General features: G+C 38.2%; 1 protein-coding gene across 1 annotated transcript in view; it reads right to left on the bottom strand.

Annotated features, from left to right (window-relative positions):
• The window catches only part of cdh23 (cadherin-related 23), a 217,753-nt gene extending 197,022 nt beyond the window's left edge, over positions 1 to 20,731 (bottom strand). The window contains exon 1 of the mRNA XM_057342191.1: positions 20,609 to 20,731. The gene's annotated coding sequence lies outside the window, so the exon portion shown is untranslated. The remainder of the gene's footprint in view (positions 1 to 20,608) is intronic.
• Positions 20,732 to 20,945: the final 214 nt, after the last annotated feature.

The following is a 20,945-nucleotide window of genomic DNA, read 5'->3' as shown; positions in this document are numbered from 1 at the left end:
ATGAGCGAGCTGCATATTATAATGTTTTGGTTAGCATGGCAATCCCTGGTGTGGAATTTGAGCTACAACCTTGGCAGTGAATTGCATTTTGTGAAACAGAGGAGAGACGAAAAAGGAGAAAGAGCGAGAGAGAGGGAGAAATAGTCACATTTGTTTTCATTTGGCGTCTCGCAGTTTCCCGGGTGATATAATAAACAGAGATCCCAGGCGTCATGCCGACTCAAACCTTCTCTCAGCCCACTGTGAAGCTGAAGATACAGCAGTGAAAAAGTGCTGTCAGACTGCGCTCAATCCACCTGCGTCTGCTCCGCAAACATGCACCCGCTTATATTATGCTATGCTAATGCCATTGTAAATAAACAGACAGAAATGGAACAATGTACAGGAACTTGTCAATTACACTAGCACATTATATATTATATTGTGAACAGAAACTAAAAAGATTCATACGACTAACAATATTTCTCACAAACTTCAAATAATAATTGATTATTTGCAGAAATTGAAAATTGGAGAAACGGGTAAAAAATAACAGAAAAGATGCTCTGTGTTTTTTCAGACCTCAAATACTGCAATGAAAACAAGTTCAGATTCACTTTTAAGCAACACAACACTAATATTTCTACATGTATTTACGGAAAGTAAAGAAATCGAATTATATTGTTGAAATTCATCAAACGCTGGACAGGAATGGCCACAATACATTTAGAAATGATGATGGAATGAAATGGTCTCTTCAATTTGTCTGTGGCTGTATAGTACTGAGTCAAGATCAACGCTACCAACCATCATTTCCACTCATTAATTGTTCTAATGAGCCAAAAGAAGTAACGAAAATGTCCCAAAACCAACAACCTGTCACGGTTCTGTTATGTTTTAGTTCTGGTTTTTGTGTCTGTTTATTCCTGTGTTAATTAGTCGTCATTTCATTTATTACATTACATTATATTTATTCATTTGGCAGACGCTTTTATCCAAAGCGACTTAAAAGTAGGAGAGCATATAAACATTTTGTCAACACGCTAAACATTACTGTTAGCTTACAAGGCCATGCTACTAGGAAGATTAAAGCTGGAGTAAGCAAAGGAGGGAATGAACAACAAGATTCTTTTTTTATTTATTTTTTAGACACAAGACAGTTTTTGGTTAGTCAAATAAATGCGGAAGGTGTGTTTTGAGCTGTTTTTTGAAAGTTGTGAAGGATGCTGCAGTTCGGGTGGAGGCTGGCAGTTCATTCCACCACAGGGGAAGCGAATGAGTAAAGGTTTTTGCAAGCGATTTGGTGCCTCGCTGTGATGGAACAACCAGGCATCGCTCATTTTCAGACCGAAGATGACGGGAGGGGATGTAGACCTGGAGCAGTGAGTTAAGGTAAAGAGGCGAATTTGCCGTTATTGTTCTGAAGGCCAGTGTCAGTGATTTGAACTTGATGCGGGCGGCAACTGGCAGCCAGTGAAGTGAAATCAGGAGGGGTGTTACATGGGTTCTTTTAGGCTGATTGAAAACTAGACGTGCAGCTACATTCTGGATCATTTGCAAGGGCTTGACTGCATTGGTTGGCAGTCTTCCGGATCCCCGCCTGAGCCACCAGCTCTGCCTTGGCCCTCCGGATCCTCGGTGTCACCCTGGCTCTCCGTCTGCTCGTCTCCACCCTGGGCTCCTCCTCCATCGGCCTTGTCTCCGTCAGTCGGCCCCCTGGTGTTGCCACCACTACCTCCACCATGGACTCTTCACCGGACTCTTTTTTTGTTTTTTGCCCCTCTCCAGAGCCCGTGAACACACCTTCTGGGAGGGGAGTAACTGTCACGGTTCTGTTATGTTTTTAGTTCTGGTCTTCGTGTCTGTTCATTCCTGTGTTAATTAGTCGCCATTAGTACATCAGTTTCACCTGTGTTCCATTAGTTCATTAGTTCCCTTTGTTTGCAATCTGTATCTAAACCCTGTGTTATCCTCAGTTCTTTGTGGGTTAATGTTTATGGTTACGTGTTCTTGTGTTTCTGTGTCGGTCTTCCCCTGGATTCTTCATTAAATACCTGTTTGGATGTTACTCCTTGTTGTGCGCGTTAATTTACACGGTTACTCGTGACACAACCTCTAGGCCCAAAAGAGTACACAGATTCTCTGCTTTTGTTGTTGTTGTAAAACCACTCATATAAAACAAAGGTAATTGAAAAAAAGAATGTAATTCATTTTCAAGAGGCTTTCAAGCGGTAAATTGGTTGATTACAGTTTGAAAAGCTTGTTTTTAATGTATCACGCAAAAATGGAAAAGGCTACCAATCAATAAAAAGGTTACCGGCCCCCAGGGGCGACGCATAATCCAACTCGGCAAACTTTTGCCTTTTTATAACTAATGAGAAACCTACTGGGGCTTGGGGTCTACAGTTCACAGATTGTGGCATCTTACAAACAAGCAACCGAACACAGAGATTACCATTGTACCTGAATCACTGTCCCCTCGTGCCTGCTGGCATTAAGACAGGTGTGCACATCGCTCTTCTGTGTGCATACAAAATAGATTCCTCACACGACCAGGAAGAGAGCAGTCAGGGAAGCAATAAAGACGTGCTTTGAAATTGAAAGCAGACAGCTGGATGTTGGGTCACCACGTCCCTCGCTCTTTGTCAGAAAGGGAATGTGTGTGACTGCCGTGGCCTGACCCCACCCGGACCAACCCCTTCGCGTTTTCTGAAAACTCACTCTGCGATCAGCAGTGAGAAAACAACATGATCCCTTTCTGTATCCTTTCAGACACTTTATATTCCCCTTTTGATATTTATGTTGAACTTCATTTAATGAAAGTCTCTCTGAGGTCAAACCACAAGCTCTCACTTGTGCAAACCCACATCTGCTCTGGTCATACATTTACACACACCTTGCATAATCTCCAAGAAGTTAATCTCTTTTTTTTTTTAAAGCAATTATGATTTTTTTTGTCTTTTATTACTACCCCGATGAAACTTTTTGAAACATATTTACATATCGCCGCTGTCCCTCTGAAACCTTGTATCGCCATATTGCATGATTTTAATTTTGTGCCATAAATCATTATGATTAGTCACCTTTATGTTTGTCTCTGTGTTTGCAAATATCTAACTAAAGAAAAGTATTATAAAGTGCTTGTCAACTTTGACAACACAGTATTAAATCATTTTAAAAAGTATAGTGTTTTTTTCCATTTCCTGAAAAACTGAATTTAGACATCAGTGGGTTCAGAAGGACATCAACAATCTATTCCACAATACAACTTTTAAAAAATGTTATTATAACATTTGAAAGGATACATACTCAAGCTTTAGTCTGTTTTGACTCTTTGAGTATCAGTAACTGTTTGTGATTAGAGGCCGATTTTGGGGATTTTTTATTGGTTGTGCCGCAAATTAGGCCGATTAACCTAATTGTTTTTATTTTTGTTTCCACTTAGATTATGACCATTTGACTTATAGCAGTGTCTGCCAACAAACTTGAACAAAAAGTATGCTTCCGAACAGTTTGAGATGGTGCTTAAAAGTTTTGAGCAATGTATTATTACTATGAATTAGACTACTGTCTTGTACCCTGCAATAACACACTTACTCAATCTTTCTCAATCAAGTGCACTGATTTGAAGAGACATGTCTTCAATAAATATTTAATTTAAGCAATATTCTGAATCACTTCTTATTACTTAACAGTTAGATTTTATGAGATGAAGGTCAAAAAATCGGTTTCATATATATCGGCCACCGGCTGGCCTGATTTCTTAATATCGGCATCAGCATCGGCCAGAGAAAAACCCATATCGGTCGACCTCTATTTGTGATAGATACTCTGATTTGTCCAGAGCATTGAAGTTGCCTGTTCTTGACAAAAAGCCTCCTGGTACATAAACAACATCTTTATTTTCCCAACATGCACTGCATATTTCACACAAAAGTCTGCAAACAATCACAGATCCTCAAGGAGGCAACACACACAATATGACTTTTGAACAGAATAATTTGTGTAATTTGTGAAGCAGTCTAGAGAAATGTATCTAGATACATGCAATTTATTTTGTCCGGTTAATTCTCTCTTAAAATGTTAACATTATATTCTGCACTATACATTCTGTATATACACTTAAAAGCACGGTTATATCTACTTGAGGAATAAACGACCTATTATATAATTTATTACTGCAAGTCTGGCTTGAACATTTTTTGCCAGATAAATGCATTCTCAGTTTCAAACGCTTGCAGGCAAGCAGTTATGTAGATCCTTCTGAAAGCACATCAGCTTGTAATGCTGTACACATCCAGACGCAGATGCTGAGACATTAAACACAACTTACACTTCACTAAACAAATAGAGTAAATAAGCCCAGATATGCTGATGGAAATATGAGAGTTTGTCACATCATCTCTGTAGCGTCATATGAGTGCAATGCGTTTAGCACACTTCATCTCGAGTAGAGCACTAAACTCCACTTCAGACTAAAGAGGGCAATACGATGAGAACTACCAGCGCCCAACGATAGCATCATTTATATTCATGTGCTGACTAAATTGATTTAGCACCAAATTGGATGAACGAATTCTGAAATTGAGGAAAAGTATAACAATCTGATCACAACTTGCATTGGGAGACAATGAGGGGAAAACATAAATGGACGCAGAGCTGCAGTGCACATACACAATCAATTAATGGAGTGAGTACACAAATAAATTGAAAACTCCTAATGCATGATTTCTGAAACATGCATGGACCTGAAAAATAAAATAACAAGTGAACTTTGATCTTGGATATCCATTAACTTGTCAGGACAAAGTACTGACTTCTAAAACGTTCCAAAAACTTAGTTTCGGGTTTGGAACAGCATGACTAAACAATGACAAAATCATTTTTGGGTGAACTGTTCCTGTATAAAGACAGCCTGTTATTTTAGACTTTACGGCTCATTCGCTGTCTCCCCTAATGTCCATTCTTTCCATCCATCTGCATTTCACTTTACAATGTCACTATTCCTCTCCGCTCTCTAATTTCTCTCAGCGTCTGCCTCTTTGTCTTTCTCGTGTCCTTTCACACTTCTTCTTCTTCTCGTACTAATCTCTCACTTCCTGTCTCAATCTTCTCTCTGCAGTTGTAGCGACATGCTCGTCTTCCCTCTTGATTTGCCTCTTATTTCTCACTCCATCTCCGAGAGCAGTTAAAGTATCACGGGTCGGGTACACGTCAGTTTCTCGTCAACAACAGCTGCCCAAGAGTGAAATGAGAGGTTTATTGAAACAATCTGATGTGAAACATATGCAGCGCAAACAAAACGTGCAAACTAGATCCCATTGACAGTAAAACACCACATATTAACTTGCTTGAAGTGTATTTAAAGTGACTTAAAGTGCATTCAAGATACATTTATATCAGAATGTGTGTTCTCTAGGAATCGAACCCAATGCTCTACCAACTGAGCAACGAGACATTTATTCAGAAAGTCAATATTGTGTAACGCTCGTAACATTGAAGAAGTGACTTCATAAATGATGACGACCTCGACCTGTATCTGTGCAGGCTTTCAACAACATCATTTGGATTATTGGCAGATAATCAGAGGTTTAATCAGTCATTATTCACCATTAAAAGTACAATAAAAACCTCCATAACCCAACAAAGCCATCTGCTGACTGGACTATCGCTACTGCATCAATTAACTACAAAAACGCCATCACGTACAATGGGTTGTAACTCGTAATATAAATGTTTGATGGCTGTTTGTTTGTGATGAAGTTCAAAGGACATTATGTAGAGAGTTTTAAGGGCATTCTTTCAAAGCCGAGAGTACAAAAAGTCTAATTCAATTTATTCACTCCAACTCCATTACTTAAAGGGACAGTTCACCCAAAAATAAAAATTCTGTCTTAATTTACTCACACTCGAGTTGTTCCAAATCTGTATCAATTTCTTTGTTCTGATGAACACATTAGAAAGATATTTGGAAGAATGCTTCTAACCAAACAGTTCTTGGCCACCCTTACCATAGTAGGAAAAATGACAATGGTTGTCAAACGTGCCCCAGAACTGTTTGCGTTCCTACATTCTTCAGAATATCTTCTTTTGTGTTCAACAGAACAACAGGTCAGTGCTATAAGTGTGTAAAACAAAGGCAGACTATGTGTGTGTTTCTATGCACTAAACACGTACTCCCAAACTACAATACAGCAGAAAAATTTGAGACATACAAACCTTTCACACCTGAAACAACGTGACATGTGTGTCATGTGTGTAGGTATCTGCTGGAAAAAGGCCTTCACCGTTGTGATGGTGAATAATGTGTTTGCATTTGTGTTTTTATTCACGAGAAGGTGCGTGTTTGGGCGACCTGTAGAGACAGTAATTACTGCAACGGGATGGGGTCCCAGCGAGAAGCCGTGCCGCAGTTCATCCTGTCACAACCGCTCAAACACATCTCATCCAGACACAACTGTGTGAGGTCTCTCTCTCTTTCTCTCTGTCTCTGTGTGTTCACCTCCCCCCCCACCCCTTCTCTCTAACTGCAGGACTAAATGAATTTCAGCGGGTCTCCTGTAGAGAGAGCGTTGCGCGAGCCAGCGTGCACGCGTGTGTGCATCTCAGACGCAGCGTTAAGCTGAAACAGAGCAGAAATCTGATAGACTAACCATGAGTGACATCCCTTCACAGCGACCCACCTTAAAGAAACAAGACAAGAACTTCACAACCGTCTAATTTTACTTGATACTGATAGCACTCATTTGTTTCCAAAGCAATTACTTGTGTGCATTTGGCAGATCCTTTTATCCAAAGCATCTTAACAGTGCATTACACATTTTTTGCTGTAGCATGTGTACCGATCTTACTTGTACACTAGAATGAGCATTGCATAATCCATATATTGTTGTGTCTGTCTGACAAATTACTTGTGACGTTTCTAATTTCAAGTCTCTTGGGATAAAATAATTTACTGAAAAAATAAAAATATTACTTTTATTTAAAGGGGGAAAAGTTTTTCTCTTCGTTCAAAACCAGTGATGGATTATTGTCAATAAGGCCGCATTTACACTGCAGTTCTTGATGCTCAATTCTGTTTTTGTGACTATATCTGATTTCTTTGATGACCCGCTCACATCTTCTTTTAAAAGTGACACATATCCGATATCTGCATTTACACTGCACATGGCGAAACAACCCGAGGTAGACGTACTGACCAAAAAAAAGTAAAAACATCATTCGTCACCGCCGCTTATTTAATAGCCTTTTCATACAGAGATCTCGGAAAATAAACGCATAATGTGTTCCAGGATTTGTCCCCCAGTGTGCCTTCACACATAAAGACACGTAATAATGTACTGTAATGTAATGTCATGTGCATATTTTTTAATTGTGAACGTAGGGCTGTCAAGGTGACGGAATTTTCCTTGCTGTGTTTTTAGGTGGCTCAATAGCGCGGTTTGCTTTTATTGCCGCTTTCCTCTTATATTTAGCCAAATAGGGCTAAATAAGCTATATAGTTTGGGTTATTATTATTTAGCATATATTGTTGTTTTTTATTTAACTTAAATACCTTTTACTTATATATTTATTGATGCAGAACAATGACAATAAGAACGAAAAGAATGAAAGGTTCTGAGAGATGGATTAAGCTCAGCCAGTTTATGAAGATAAATATGAACTGTCAAATGAAAATAAAAGCAAATTGTTCAGGCGTGGAGTCTTCAGTGCATTTTTACAGAGCCTCAATACCAATTATAACGGAACGCAGTCTTAAAGTTAAAATGAGCTGGTATTTTTACAACTGCAATATAAAAGGTATAGAATATTACAGCAACGCATTTTTTCATTTATATGACGTGCAAAAAAAGTGAGCTCAAAAATGACTTAATCGTTAATGTTTTTTAAAGTCTGAGAACGTTTTTTATCATTTAGATTTTTTGAACAAGCTCACGCAGACCGACCGAAAAGCCGCTTAATAAAGCAGACTGCATATCATATTACAAAGACAATACATAGACACTTAGATCGGTGCATGATCATAATGTTCATGTAGTTTATAATGTTTTTGTTGAGGAAAAAATCTGTAAATGCACGGTCAAGTGAAGCCTGTTAAAAGTAAAGTAAAAATTCAGTTTGATGATTAGGACATAGATGCATTCATGCATGTTTTAACTAAATAGAGCATACCAATAGTTTTTTTTAGTTTTCGAATAATTGCCAAACTCGCTTAACTCTTGTTTCCTGGCAATTGTATAACAATTTTCTGGGATCATCGCTCTGTTTGAAAGGAATTAATGATGTACAACTCACAATGACGGGTGAATATCCGATCTGTCTGCTTACATGGCAGAAGCAACTGCACGCATCCGATTCATATCCGATTTATTTCCACATATGACTGAGGCCTGAAAACGATCTGAAAATATCGGAATCCATGTGCTTTTTTCCTGCTTACACGGTCATGGGTTATATCCGATCTGTGCCACATTGGAGGAAAAAATTGGGTCACTTGATAAATGCGGTGTAAATGCGGCCTAAAGTAGCCATACATAAGTGTTATACCTCCAGTGTTTACACTACATTCATTTCGCCGTGGCGGGTACAATATTTGTACTTAAGTACAAGTACTGTTAAATTGCTGAAATTGTACTCAATTACAAGTAAAAGTACTGGTGTTAAAAAAGTAATTGAGTAAAAGTAAAAATTACAGTTATTTAATGAATTAAGAATAATTATTAATAATCAAATTTGAAGATTTATATAGAAAATAGCTACTTTAACAAAACACATCTTTACCTTACTGATAAAGCATATAACTGGATACAACTCAAAAACAAAATAACCATTCAATGTGTTGTTCTGTCCATCTGTCTGTCTATCATGAGCTCAGATTTCCAGTTAAAACCCTTTATGCACTTCCAACACTTCAATCATGTGTACTAGGCCCCACAATGCAGAAATTAATAAATAAGAGCCCCAAATACTGCATGCAAAAAAACATTTGTAACCTAAACTGCATTGGATTAGCATTAACAGTCATATCTGTAGAGGAGCTAGCTGATCAATTACTCAACCTCAAGCCATCCAAGATGTATGTGACATTATTTCTTAGGTAGAACAATAAAGATTTTTTCCTGGAGTTGTGGTCCATGGTTTTTCATGGTTCATGTCTTTAAAAGTTCAAAATACAGATAGAGGCAACATAAAAGTAATTCCTGCGGTTTCTTTCGATGTATTAATGACGTCTTATTTAAGCGAATCGAACTGTGCAAGAAACTGAACGTTATTTACAACATTATAACTGGTAATGCACAGTTTGCGAAACTGCTTCGCATGCGTTACAATCGCATATGTTCCCTACTCACTTATAAAGGCAGAGCACTTGATGTAGAGACTTTGGAGAGAGATGGACAATTTTACTTCATGATAAAGCCGTTTGGATGAAACTTGGCGAACGGAGTGATAGGGGAACTCAATATTTCTCCATATCTCGGACGAGCCTTCGTATTGTGTCCCTTTCCCGCAGTGACTTTCAATTGCGCAAAACCGCCGTTTGATACGCGCCCTGCCTGCCGCACACGTTCATCCTCTTCCATGATTAAACTAAGTTGGCGGCAGATGTCTTGAAATCTGTGTGAAGCAAGATTTCTAAAATATGTAAATGACAAAAGCTTTATTGGGCAATAAACTGTGTGTAATGTTCAGAGAGTAAAATCGAGGTCTGAAGTTGCAACTTTTGCTGCCTTCACGCGCTCTCCGAAATTCTATACTTTCGGGTTTGTGGTGGGAAATATCCCACTTCCGAGGTGTCTTGAACGCAGTATTAAAACTACGTGTTGACGTTACGAATATGTTAATTAGCGTGTGACGTCGTCAACCACCAGTTTCACAAAATCCTAGCGGAAACACTGGCCTCTCCTATTTATCATAATATACACCATATATGTTTAGGTTACATTTGTCTGTATTTTAAAGGGGTGATTTAACGCTGTTACATGCATTCTGACTTTTTTACACTGTTAAACGTGCTGGCTTCTCATGCTTAACATGGTCAACTTGGTCAAAAAACTAGTTGGACGTATGACGTAGTATTTCTGTGCTCCATACACTCCCCCAAGGTTCGTAAAGGTTTCTGAAAGTTTTTTTCGAACGTGAAAAACCATTACGTAACAACTTTTCTTAGTCCCTTATAGTGTTGTCAAAAGTACCGGTACTTCGGGTCCAAGTCGGTACCTAAAAATAAAAAAGTTGTCGGTACCTAATTTTCACAAGACCCGGTAGTACCGACGTACCGGGTCAACCGGGTACTGATGCTCTGTCTGACAGGTTGTTAGTTAGTATAAACTTTTTATAGACGCAATAAGACGTGATGAGCGGATAAGCGCGGCTCCGATCCACAAGAGATGCGCACAGAAATACTTCAGATTAAAGTCATATCACAAAGAAAACGAACAGAGTTTTGTGGTGAAACGAGGAAGCATGCGGATTTAAGTTAACAAGTTCAAGCGGTAAGTTTCAAATTATGTTCGCGTTTGCATTATGAATGTTGTAGCATATGTTAAGTTAAAGGTTACGTTAAAATAAACATCCCTGTTTGCGTGTTAATTTGTTAGCGCCAATGCTAATACAGTCAAGTGTACTTATTAACCATTTAATGCTTTTATAACTGTAATGGAGTAAAATTAATGGGAGGACAGGGTGGGGTTTACAGTACCTAGTATTTTATTTAGGCCTATCTGAAATCTATGTGCTAGAAAACTATCATACTAACTGTATGACTAGCAATGTGTATGTCTTGGATAGATAACTCTACTAGGTTTAAAAAACCACATTTAAACTAAAGAAAAATCTATCTGTTGCATTTATTATTTTAATATACAGTTACCTTAATGCAAGTAATCTTGTGTAAATGCAGTATAAAAACTGAGGTTTGTTGTAATATTGCATATGCATGTTTGTTCAGTCAGTTGACTTACTGAAGTTTATTCTATTTGTCTTCTACAGCAGCAGACTGTTCATCAGCATGAAAGACCCCAGTGAGCACACAACAGTTTCAGCAACAATTAACTTATACTTCATGTATACAAAATGGCATTGCTTTCTATACATTTATATTAACAATGAGCTTTATTAATAAAATTGTGTTTCAATTAGCATGTACTTGTGTTTTGCTTTGGTACCGAAATTAGTACCGAGAACCGTGGAATTTTACTGGTATTGGTACCGACTACTGAAATTTTGGTACCGTGACAACACTAGTCCCTTATTGGGCAATTCTCCTGGAAAAGCATGCCCACGGCAAGGCGAAAGAAATAGCCCACCCACGCGTCAACCGATAGGAAGATTGCCTGCGCTGCGTCAAGATTGGCTATGCTGTGGGCCTGCAGCTGCAGCTCGTAACTCTGGCGAAAAGAAATTGAGGTGTGTTTGTTTGTTCACGGCTTTTCAGTGATGGATGTTATACAAACGGTGGATATATCGCTGGATTTGCAGATCGTTTGAAACTGATAGATGGAGCGGTCCCAGAGCTAAAAGATGCCGGACATGAACCGCACCCGGTAAGTGAAACTAAGTCATATGTCTGTGTTTTGTTGGCAATCGGCGCATACGTGCAAAATGTAAACAACACAACCTTATAGTGAATCAATGCGATGATGTATTGTATGCTTGTGATTTAGTTCCTCCCCCCGCACACCCCCAGGAGGTCGTAATTTTCCGGAAATAATCGTACAGCTGTATCTATATTTTATAAATGTGATCAAACTAAATACTCTTCGAAGATACAAAGTATGCAATACCATGCTATAGGTACTCAAGATTAATATGATACTGCGCGTTCAACCGGACCCTTAAGAAACCTTCATTTACAGCTTATCAGAAGCATCTGAAAATTCATATACATCTGAGAAAAATGTGTTTACAATATTGCACATGCAATATAAGGATAGCAAGTAATCAGCACCTTGAACAATTTTTTTTATATAACAGTCACTCTGAATGCACAACACAAACCTGAATTCTAACAAATAAAACGGTTCATAAAAGTGAGAAGGAAAGGTCAGAGAATGAGCATATTTGAGTACCGCAGACACACACTGACTGTGTGCAGTATCAGAGTTGAGGGGTTGACTGTGTTTTTGTGTGCCGAAAAACTTCGAAGTAGGCAAGACAAGCTCACTGCGCAGACAAAAACGCATAAATCAATAACCTGTCAGAGGCAAGCAGAGCTGGAGGACAACTGATATTCTTTCTCTCTTTTTTCTCCTGTCTGCCTCCTCCCTCTCTCAACACAGAATTTGTTTGGGTTCCCTCTATCATTGCATTGCAAAACAAACTGTCGGAATATAGAAAGAGTGAAGAAGAGAGATATTGGGCGGGTGGCGGATGTATTGTGAAGCGGTCCGCTGTTACAATAAACCCATCAGACGTAGGGACTTTAGCTTTCTTGACAGCAGACTAGTGAAAGAGCGCATACAAAAATGGAGAAGAAAATGCACCTGTACCTTCAGCCAACCGATCAGTCCCTATATTTTGTCTTGCAAAAGCATACTCACAAATGTATGAACATAAACACAAAATAATCTCTCTAATTTTGTTTATGTTTGTGAGGATGAAAGAGAGAGAAAGAGAGAGAGAAGGGAGGGGCGGCATAAACACAAAGGGTCAGAGGTACAGCAGATAGCCAAATGCTCATTTATCACTGTAGTCTGGCACACCTCACTACCCGGCTCTCCACTAATGTTGTTTTAAAGTCCTCCAGCAAGGTTTCTACAAGCTCGGAAATCACAATTACGGCGTGATGCAAGTTTAAGTTATTTTGGTTGGAATAATACAGACAATTTCATTTATATATCATTGCCTTTTCCACCTCTAGACAACGATGAGAAGCTTTTGCATGTTGCCCCACAAACTGGCTACATGAGATGTGTTTCCTGAAAGGTAAAATTACTTTATCAACAATAAACACAATTCTATTTCTAAAAAGCTGAAGAATCAATATTCACAATTACAACATTATATGATGATCATAGCAATTAGTTACAGCCATGATTCTTTAAATGGCTTGCTTCTTCGACGTACAAACATCTCAAGAACATTAAAGTCATTGCACACACAGGTCCCAACTCCCTCTATCTACTACTACAACTAAACACACACACACACACACACACATTTAGAAGAGACGTTTGGATGCAGACGCCACTGTATCTGCTGTGGTCAGAGCGTCATATTGCAGTTACCAAAGCAACAGAACACAATGAGCAACATGACCTCAGATAGACACTCGTGGAACACCCCTCACACACAAAAAATACACCTCTAAACACACACACACACTACAGTATATACCTCCAAACACACACACACACACACACACACAATATGCCTCTAAACACACACAAAATATACCTCAAAACACACACAGAATACACACTACACCCAAACCAGCACACCTAAATACACCAAAACAATAAACCTCTAAATACACAAACACAATACCCCTAAACATGCACAAACGATATAACGAACAATCAAACACCTAAACACACACACAATATACCTCTAAACACAGACTCAAGAGTTTTTCCTGCATAGAAAACTGAATATTTGCAGCCTCTGACTCACCAAAATGAAGTGTCTTCACTATTCACAAGAAAACACTGTGCACTCAATGGACTGTCATTTGTTAATGCAGTTGCGGCATTACGCCACGATGGTGGCGCTGTTTCGTTATCAGCACAGTGAGGCGTTGAAGAGTTGCAGTTTAATTTCCTCCTAAAGAGCTATTAGGAGCTGTATTAGCTGTATGGGTGAGATGGTCCTCACTGCAGAACACAAGATCCAGGGGGCGAGGTTGGATCCAGATCCAACTCCTCCCACTTTATATACTTAGCCGCAATTTGGAGAGTACATTTACATTTACATTTAAATGTTTGGATTACATTTTTATCCAAAGCGACATACATTGCATTATGATATACAATTGTATCGGAGTATGTGCAATACTCGGGATCGAACCCATGACCTTGGCGTTGCTAGCGCCGTGCTCTAACCACTGAGCTAAAGGAAAGCCCAGTGAAAGCAACTCGTGGTCGCCAACGTTTGCTCTTATCAATGTCATCAATTCAGTGTACGCCTGTAAGTAATGATCACAGTTAAATATTTGTTAACCCAAACCCTTACCCTAAACCTAATAAAATACGTTACTAAAAATACCCTAAACCTAAATCTAATAAAATATGTTCTTAAAAATATGTTAATAAATAAAGTTTGTCTTCAGCAAGTTTGTTTTCCGTCAAAAGAATAACTTTAGTTACGACTCAATGCGGAAATGGTAGAGCGACAACACAAGTATGACGAGTGTTGTGGCAAAACTGCTGCAGAAATTTGTCGAACCAATCAAAACGCAGTGGAAAGAGACTGGATCCAGTGTCGACCAATCACAATGCAATGGGAGGAGTCTGGATCTGGGTCCAACCTTGCCCCCTGGATGTCGCATTCTGCAGTGAGGAGCTACTAGTTTAGGTGACTATTGTTTCAATTTCTTGAAAAGGTTTCTTAAATTAACGTGGCGTACATCATTGTAATGTTTTAAGCTGTGCAGATGGCTCGTTGAATCAGCGTTATACTCTACACAGCGAGCTCGAACAGTATGAACGCACATTGTGGTAAGAACAAAGATGAAAGAACAAAGACTGGTTAATTCAGTTTGAGCTGAAAAGTATAAAAAAGCTTATATTTGACTTTAAACAATTGTTCTGCTTGGTCTCTTCTGTGAATACGTGACGTTTAAATGATCAACCTAATGGCTGGAATACACTACAAGTACAAGAATTTTTTTAAACTAGACATCATACACTTGCATACTTTTTGAAAGTTTCAGATAGAAACACACTAACTGATCAAATCTGCAGACTGGCACAGACTTTCTGAAACAAGTCCAGACTGAAAATCTGGGCAAAATCATTTAAAAGGCAAAATATTTTTTTAAAGTTATTTTTCTGATCATTTAAAGGGTTACAAAGTGACATTATGTTAATGAGGATCCCTAAAGAATTTTACTTTTAAAACTCTTTCCTCGCTGTATCCACACACACACACACATTCTCAAAGCTACATTCTGTACATAAAAACAAACAACAAGGATTTGTCACGCTGTAAAGATAACAGCGAATAGGGTATTATGACCGGCCTCTCTGTCTGATTATTTATGAGCCGGGCTGTAATTGAATACTGCAAATCCTCCAGCTTTGACTTATGGACAAACACGTATGGCATTATCTCTATCTCTGTCTAAACTTTACTGATTCTTTCCTGCCTACTTTTAACATTACACCAACATACTGCTCGACATAAGAATAACATAATAGTCGTCATCACCTTATTAATAAGAGTTTACATACAGAATAGCCGTGTGGACAAATATTAAATATAAATGCATTTCATGTGAGATGAAAACTAAATGAATCAATTTTAGGGATGCACCGATATGTAAATTTTGGCCGTTAACGATAACCGATAATTGGTTAATATTGGAAGACGATAACCAATATATTGGCCGAATCTAAATATTAATATAACATTTTATGAGACTGAACCAAAAGGCAGAAAGTTGACAACTGCTTTTATTTGAAAACATTCACTGCAGAAAACAAAGTAACCATTAATTCTCTTTTTTCCCTGAAAATTATGTACAAAGCCTACTTTACACTACTTAAAGATTCTTTAACTTTTAAACATTTCTGGTATAATGTTTATTTAATAAACAAATTATAGATGATCTTCCAGAGCAACACAGAAAAGTGTTCTTAATAATAGTCTAACAGGTCTCAAGACAGAAAGCATTCAGACAGCAATCGGCTTTAAACAATATGCTTTTGTTCCTGTAATTAACACGTTCATAAATACTGTACGATGTTTTGCTAATAGCAGTAAGTGAATGATCATGAGAGAAAGACAGTGCTGTACTCTGAGCAGCGTGCATCTGAAATGGTTTAAAAAGAGAAAATGATTCATAATTTATAGGCTATAATAGTGTTGTAGTCGAGACCACCAAAACCAAGACCAAGACAAGACCGAGACCAGAGGGTGTCGAGACCAAAACAAAACCAAGACTTTGAGGGGACCAAGACAAGACCAAGGCAGGCCGAGACCGAGTCGAGACCAAGACCAGCACTCCCAAAATTCATTCAAAAGATCCACAAAACACTAAAAAGTCATAATAGAAGTAACTTGGGTGATTTATTGTGCAGAAATGTATGTGTGGGATGTTTTATGTTCCATGTTTTATCACCCACCTACTGTAACATATTAAAATTTTTGTGCAGGTAAAAATTCCAACAACTAAACATGAAAAAAAGGTAAATACCCAAGATAAATTTAAGTCTGTGACATTCAACAAAACAAAACATTCCGTGCCTTAATTAGTTTCATTGCTTTCTTATCTAATCAACAGCAAAATAGCTGTGTGTTGCTCAGAAATGCACAAATGTTCAGATTTGTTCTAGATTTGTGGGACTAGCCAAAATAGAATAAAAACTTGTGTTTAATTGTGTCTAAAACTTAAGTCACTTATTAACTCAAGGTTTATTGAATAATTATACAAAATCAATATCACATCAGATGCTATAAAATAAAAAATCTGATAAAAAGATCTCATACAAGTACCTTTTTTGCAATCACATCTAGGATATTGTGGGCCTTTGTGTGTATTCATTTTGTTGACAGATTTCTTTAAGACAATCCCCCATTCTTCTCTTACCAGCAGTAAGTGTAACAAAAGTAACAGAAGAATCTAATAAGGAACAAGTGGTGAATGCTTTTAAAGCCAGAAGTTTTACATCCAATCACATGAATGATGTTAAGACATAAATCAGACAATGCACCAGCAATTTAGTGTAATTCCCACAGTTGTGGTCTTGACCGGTCTTGAAATAAAATCCCGAGACCACTTAGTCTGAGACCAAGACAAGACCGAGACCAAAGACAGTCGAGACCGAGACAAGACCAAGACCATCAAAAAATGGTCTTGAGACCGGTCTCGAGTACTACAACACTAGGCTATGTTTTATCTGCCAAAATTGTATTATCGGCCGATACAGATAACATTAAAAATGACCATTTATCAGCCGATACCGATATGGCCGATAATTTATAGTGCATCCCTAATAAATTTGCATTGTTGAGATCACATGACCAGCCAAAATGAGTACTAACAACATTATCTTATATCTCAAATCTCAGGGCAAAGAAATCATGCACCAGCATCAATGTGTCAACACTTAAAGTCCTTGAACTAAAAGATGTATCAGGATGCTCGATACTTTGCGGTCTGTTTGCATGGCCGTGTCCTATTAAGCTATCAACTCCAGCTAGCCCTGAAGTTTGTTACCACCATAAAGCTCGCAACCAGCTGCCATCAGTTCATCCTCTCTGACCGACCAAACAGCTTGTTCTTCTGAGCACCGTGACACATTCGCATCTGTGCTCAATTAAAATCTCAATCACACATAACGGGAAGAGATCCACAGCTCCAAAACACTAAACTGATATCAGTGAGGTCAAAACGGCACCTCTCTCTCTCATCTGCCTGTGACTTTTCTAATAATTTAATGAGGATTTATTCTAAAAGGTGCAGTCACACTAAGCTATAGCCATACAAAATGACAGTAAATATTGGCAATGGGATATGATGTCACGCTTAAGGCATTGTTTTTGAAAAAATGTATCCAATTTCCTTTCAAACGGGAAGGCATGTGCCTCTGTTCTAACTTTTCCATATTGTATAGAAACATATGGAAGTAAAGTGTGACTGTATCTTAAGGCTATGTTATGATCTCTTTCTATTTTATTCATTTATTTTGTCACTATTCATACTATTCTACCTAATTCTTCATTTACAGAAGAGCTCCTTTGCAAAAACAAATAACTCGTTTTTTTTTTTATGTTCAAAAACCATGTTTTTAATTGTGCATTCCAAGTAAAATCATAAAACATGATAACACACTGATTTTTGAAAAATGTTTTTTAAAAACTGAGTTATCTGTTTTTGTAAACAAGCTCTTCATATATGGTGCTCAGTATGCAAACCTTTGGTATGTATAGAATGCATAGATGTTCTAAAATTGTTCCAAATTGTGTAGTATAATGTTCAACAAAGCACACTGCATAGCCTATACACCACCAAAGCATCCCACAATGCAAACCCCTTGACTTCATCTCCCACGAACTGAACAAGAAGTAATTTGCTTCATACAACCACCAAAAAAAACTGTATACAAAACTGTTTTCAAAAGGTAAAATAAGCATCTGCTAAATGCCTAAATGTAAATGACACATGTGATGTGCATGATGCGTACGTTTCTTTTTCTTTTAATAGCAAAATGAACATGGATTTAATAATGGTCAATGGTCAGTTTGACGGTCAACTAGGGAGAAGGGTGGTTGGTCAATATATATGTACAGTATATGTGACCATAATTTAAAGACAAATGAGATATACTGTGCATATATGTTACAATTAAACATTTACATAACTTACAAAATCAGACAAAAACCCTGCTAAACAGCCAAGCCAAAATGAGTCACTACTACTGTGCAAGTACGCATTATTTTATTATTCCATTCAAACACAGGCAATGTGTATTTGGCTTGAAGGGAAGGTCCCGTCCAAAAAACCCCTCTCCTTCTATACTCCTCTTCTTTATTCTCTGACCTCTGTGTTCTGCCTGACTGACCCCACTGATTTAATGACCTCGCACAGACGGGACCCTCGGATAGAAAAGGTGAAACGAAGAGAAGGGAGCAAGGAATAGAAAGAACGCCAAAGCGAGTTGCTGCTTACAGTATATATATTCACAGATCAGAATTCTCCATTTTATTCCTCAGATTCATCTTTTTTTTCCATCATCTCTCCAGTCCTTCTTCTGTAGCTTTGGAGTGTCACTGTATCTGCAATTCAGTCCTCCCTCCTTCTGATACAGCCATTCATTTCAGCCTGTCACTCAAAATACCTGTCCCATCCCGAGCCTTCATTTCGAATGATCATTACCTCTCTCTCTTTCGTCTGTGCTCGTTTCAGAGTGGATTTGAAAAGGCTGACAGACATACCGAGTAAGAAACCGTGGCAGCGGATTCTATTTCAAACAGAAACACTTTTGCACACATACATATACAGTATCTCCATTGAGGATATAATATTTTTGTAATTCTAGCAAAGTGAAAGGAAACCAAATTCCTGATGATGTAACGCTGATGCATACAATGACATTCAACCTCATGATGAAACAAATTAAACATTCAGTCCAACCACTTCCCATAATGCAACCAGAAAAGACTTTAACCAAAATCATTTTAACGTAAATACAATAGACATTGGCTCAAAATCTTAGTAAACCGCCTGGATTTGCTGTAATCTTTAAATGGGAAAAATAAAGTTAAACTCTGCGGGCCATACAAATAGTAATCATGCTTAAGAGTTTTGTCAGAAGAAAGTCACTTAACAGTCTTCCGCTTTGGGAGTCTGATGCCTCATATTGTTGCCTAGGCTAGATAGCTTACTAGGTTTTGGAATGAAGTCACAGTGTCATAATAAACAAAAATATATATAAAAGTTGTTCCAGTTTTCCCAAGTGATCAACAGTTAAATCCTAAAACTGAACTGGTGAACTTGTCATTTGGCACACCTCACCTGTGCATATTAGAAAGGGCCAAAATATCTCTAAGAATATCTAACTAAGAACCCCTCCAATGATGTGTTTAGACAAATTCAGTATATCTCCCAGGATCATTTCAAACATATGACAGCCCCATTTCCGTTCAAGAATAACATCCAAACACCCTCCCAAAGATCACATACTGTCTTACTGTATAAACATGGAGGGAAACAATTGCCCCAAAAAGCTCAGGTGCAGCTTATCACTTTGCACAGAGCTATTTACTGTAGATGCATAAACGATCAGACCTGTTGTCTGATGGACTTTCATACTTGCATGTCGAAAACACTGATCACCAAACTTGATGACACAGAATTATAACATACTGATGAAGCTAAACAAAATGTAAACTGACAATCACACGTAATAAGAATGCATGGTGAAATCCCTCACGTGATTATGGCAACCCCTCGCGCGCTCAGATGACACATTAATAAATAACAGCACGCAGCAGTCGCGCGCTGCGCTACACGATACGAGCAACTTACCACGCGGAACTGTTACGCAGGACTTTGCGCATAAACTAGTCGAAAAAAACAACTAAAATATAAAAGCTGAATATAACTATAACGAAAAACAGCATTGGTTGTAGATATGAGAACATAACGCATTGACTACATAACGATACACACTGTCAGTCAGCTCCGACTTTACCATTGTCATGAATTTCACAACATGTTTTAAGTCCCTGACAGAAAGTTCTAAAAAGCACCAAATCCTCTTCAATTATTATGCTCTCTAATAGAAACTAAACGGTCAATGAAATAGCTAAAGCATCGGAATGAGTTTTCAGACCATGTTTAAATCAATTTTCAGACAATCTATTTGACACTCAAGTAATGTTTTTTAAAATCTCAGTCCTAGTTTTGCAGTTAGAGTCAGATGCAGATGCAGGTGGTTGTCTTATCTCTGTGGATGTGAGCTCTTACCTGCCGCCTCCTCCTGATTAATCCGACCCGAGCGCGCTGGACGACCGAGCGATGCTCCCGCTGCTGAGAGAGTGCTGCTGATACTCCGAGTAACACCTCTCTCTCTCTCTCTCTCTCTCTCTCTCTCTCTCTCTCTCTCTCACTCACACACACGCGCGCGAAAGTCAGTCAGACCAATCAAATAGGCAACATTTGGTTATTTTGAAGTGGTCATTTAGCCTAAATGATTTCGGGTTTTCATGTAGTTTGAACAGTGAATTTCTAGTTAACATTGTGAAAAATAGGCTAGGTGTTCATTTTCATTTAAAACTTAGTCTGAACATGATATTAGCTAAAC

Source organism: Triplophysa rosa, linkage group LG9 (assembly GCF_024868665.1).
Source record: "Triplophysa rosa linkage group LG9, Trosa_1v2, whole genome shotgun sequence".
NCBI lineage: Eukaryota > Metazoa > Chordata > Actinopteri > Cypriniformes > Nemacheilidae > Triplophysa > Triplophysa rosa.
Note: the sequence above shows the minus strand (reverse complement) of the source record. Positions and strands in the feature narration are given on the sequence as shown.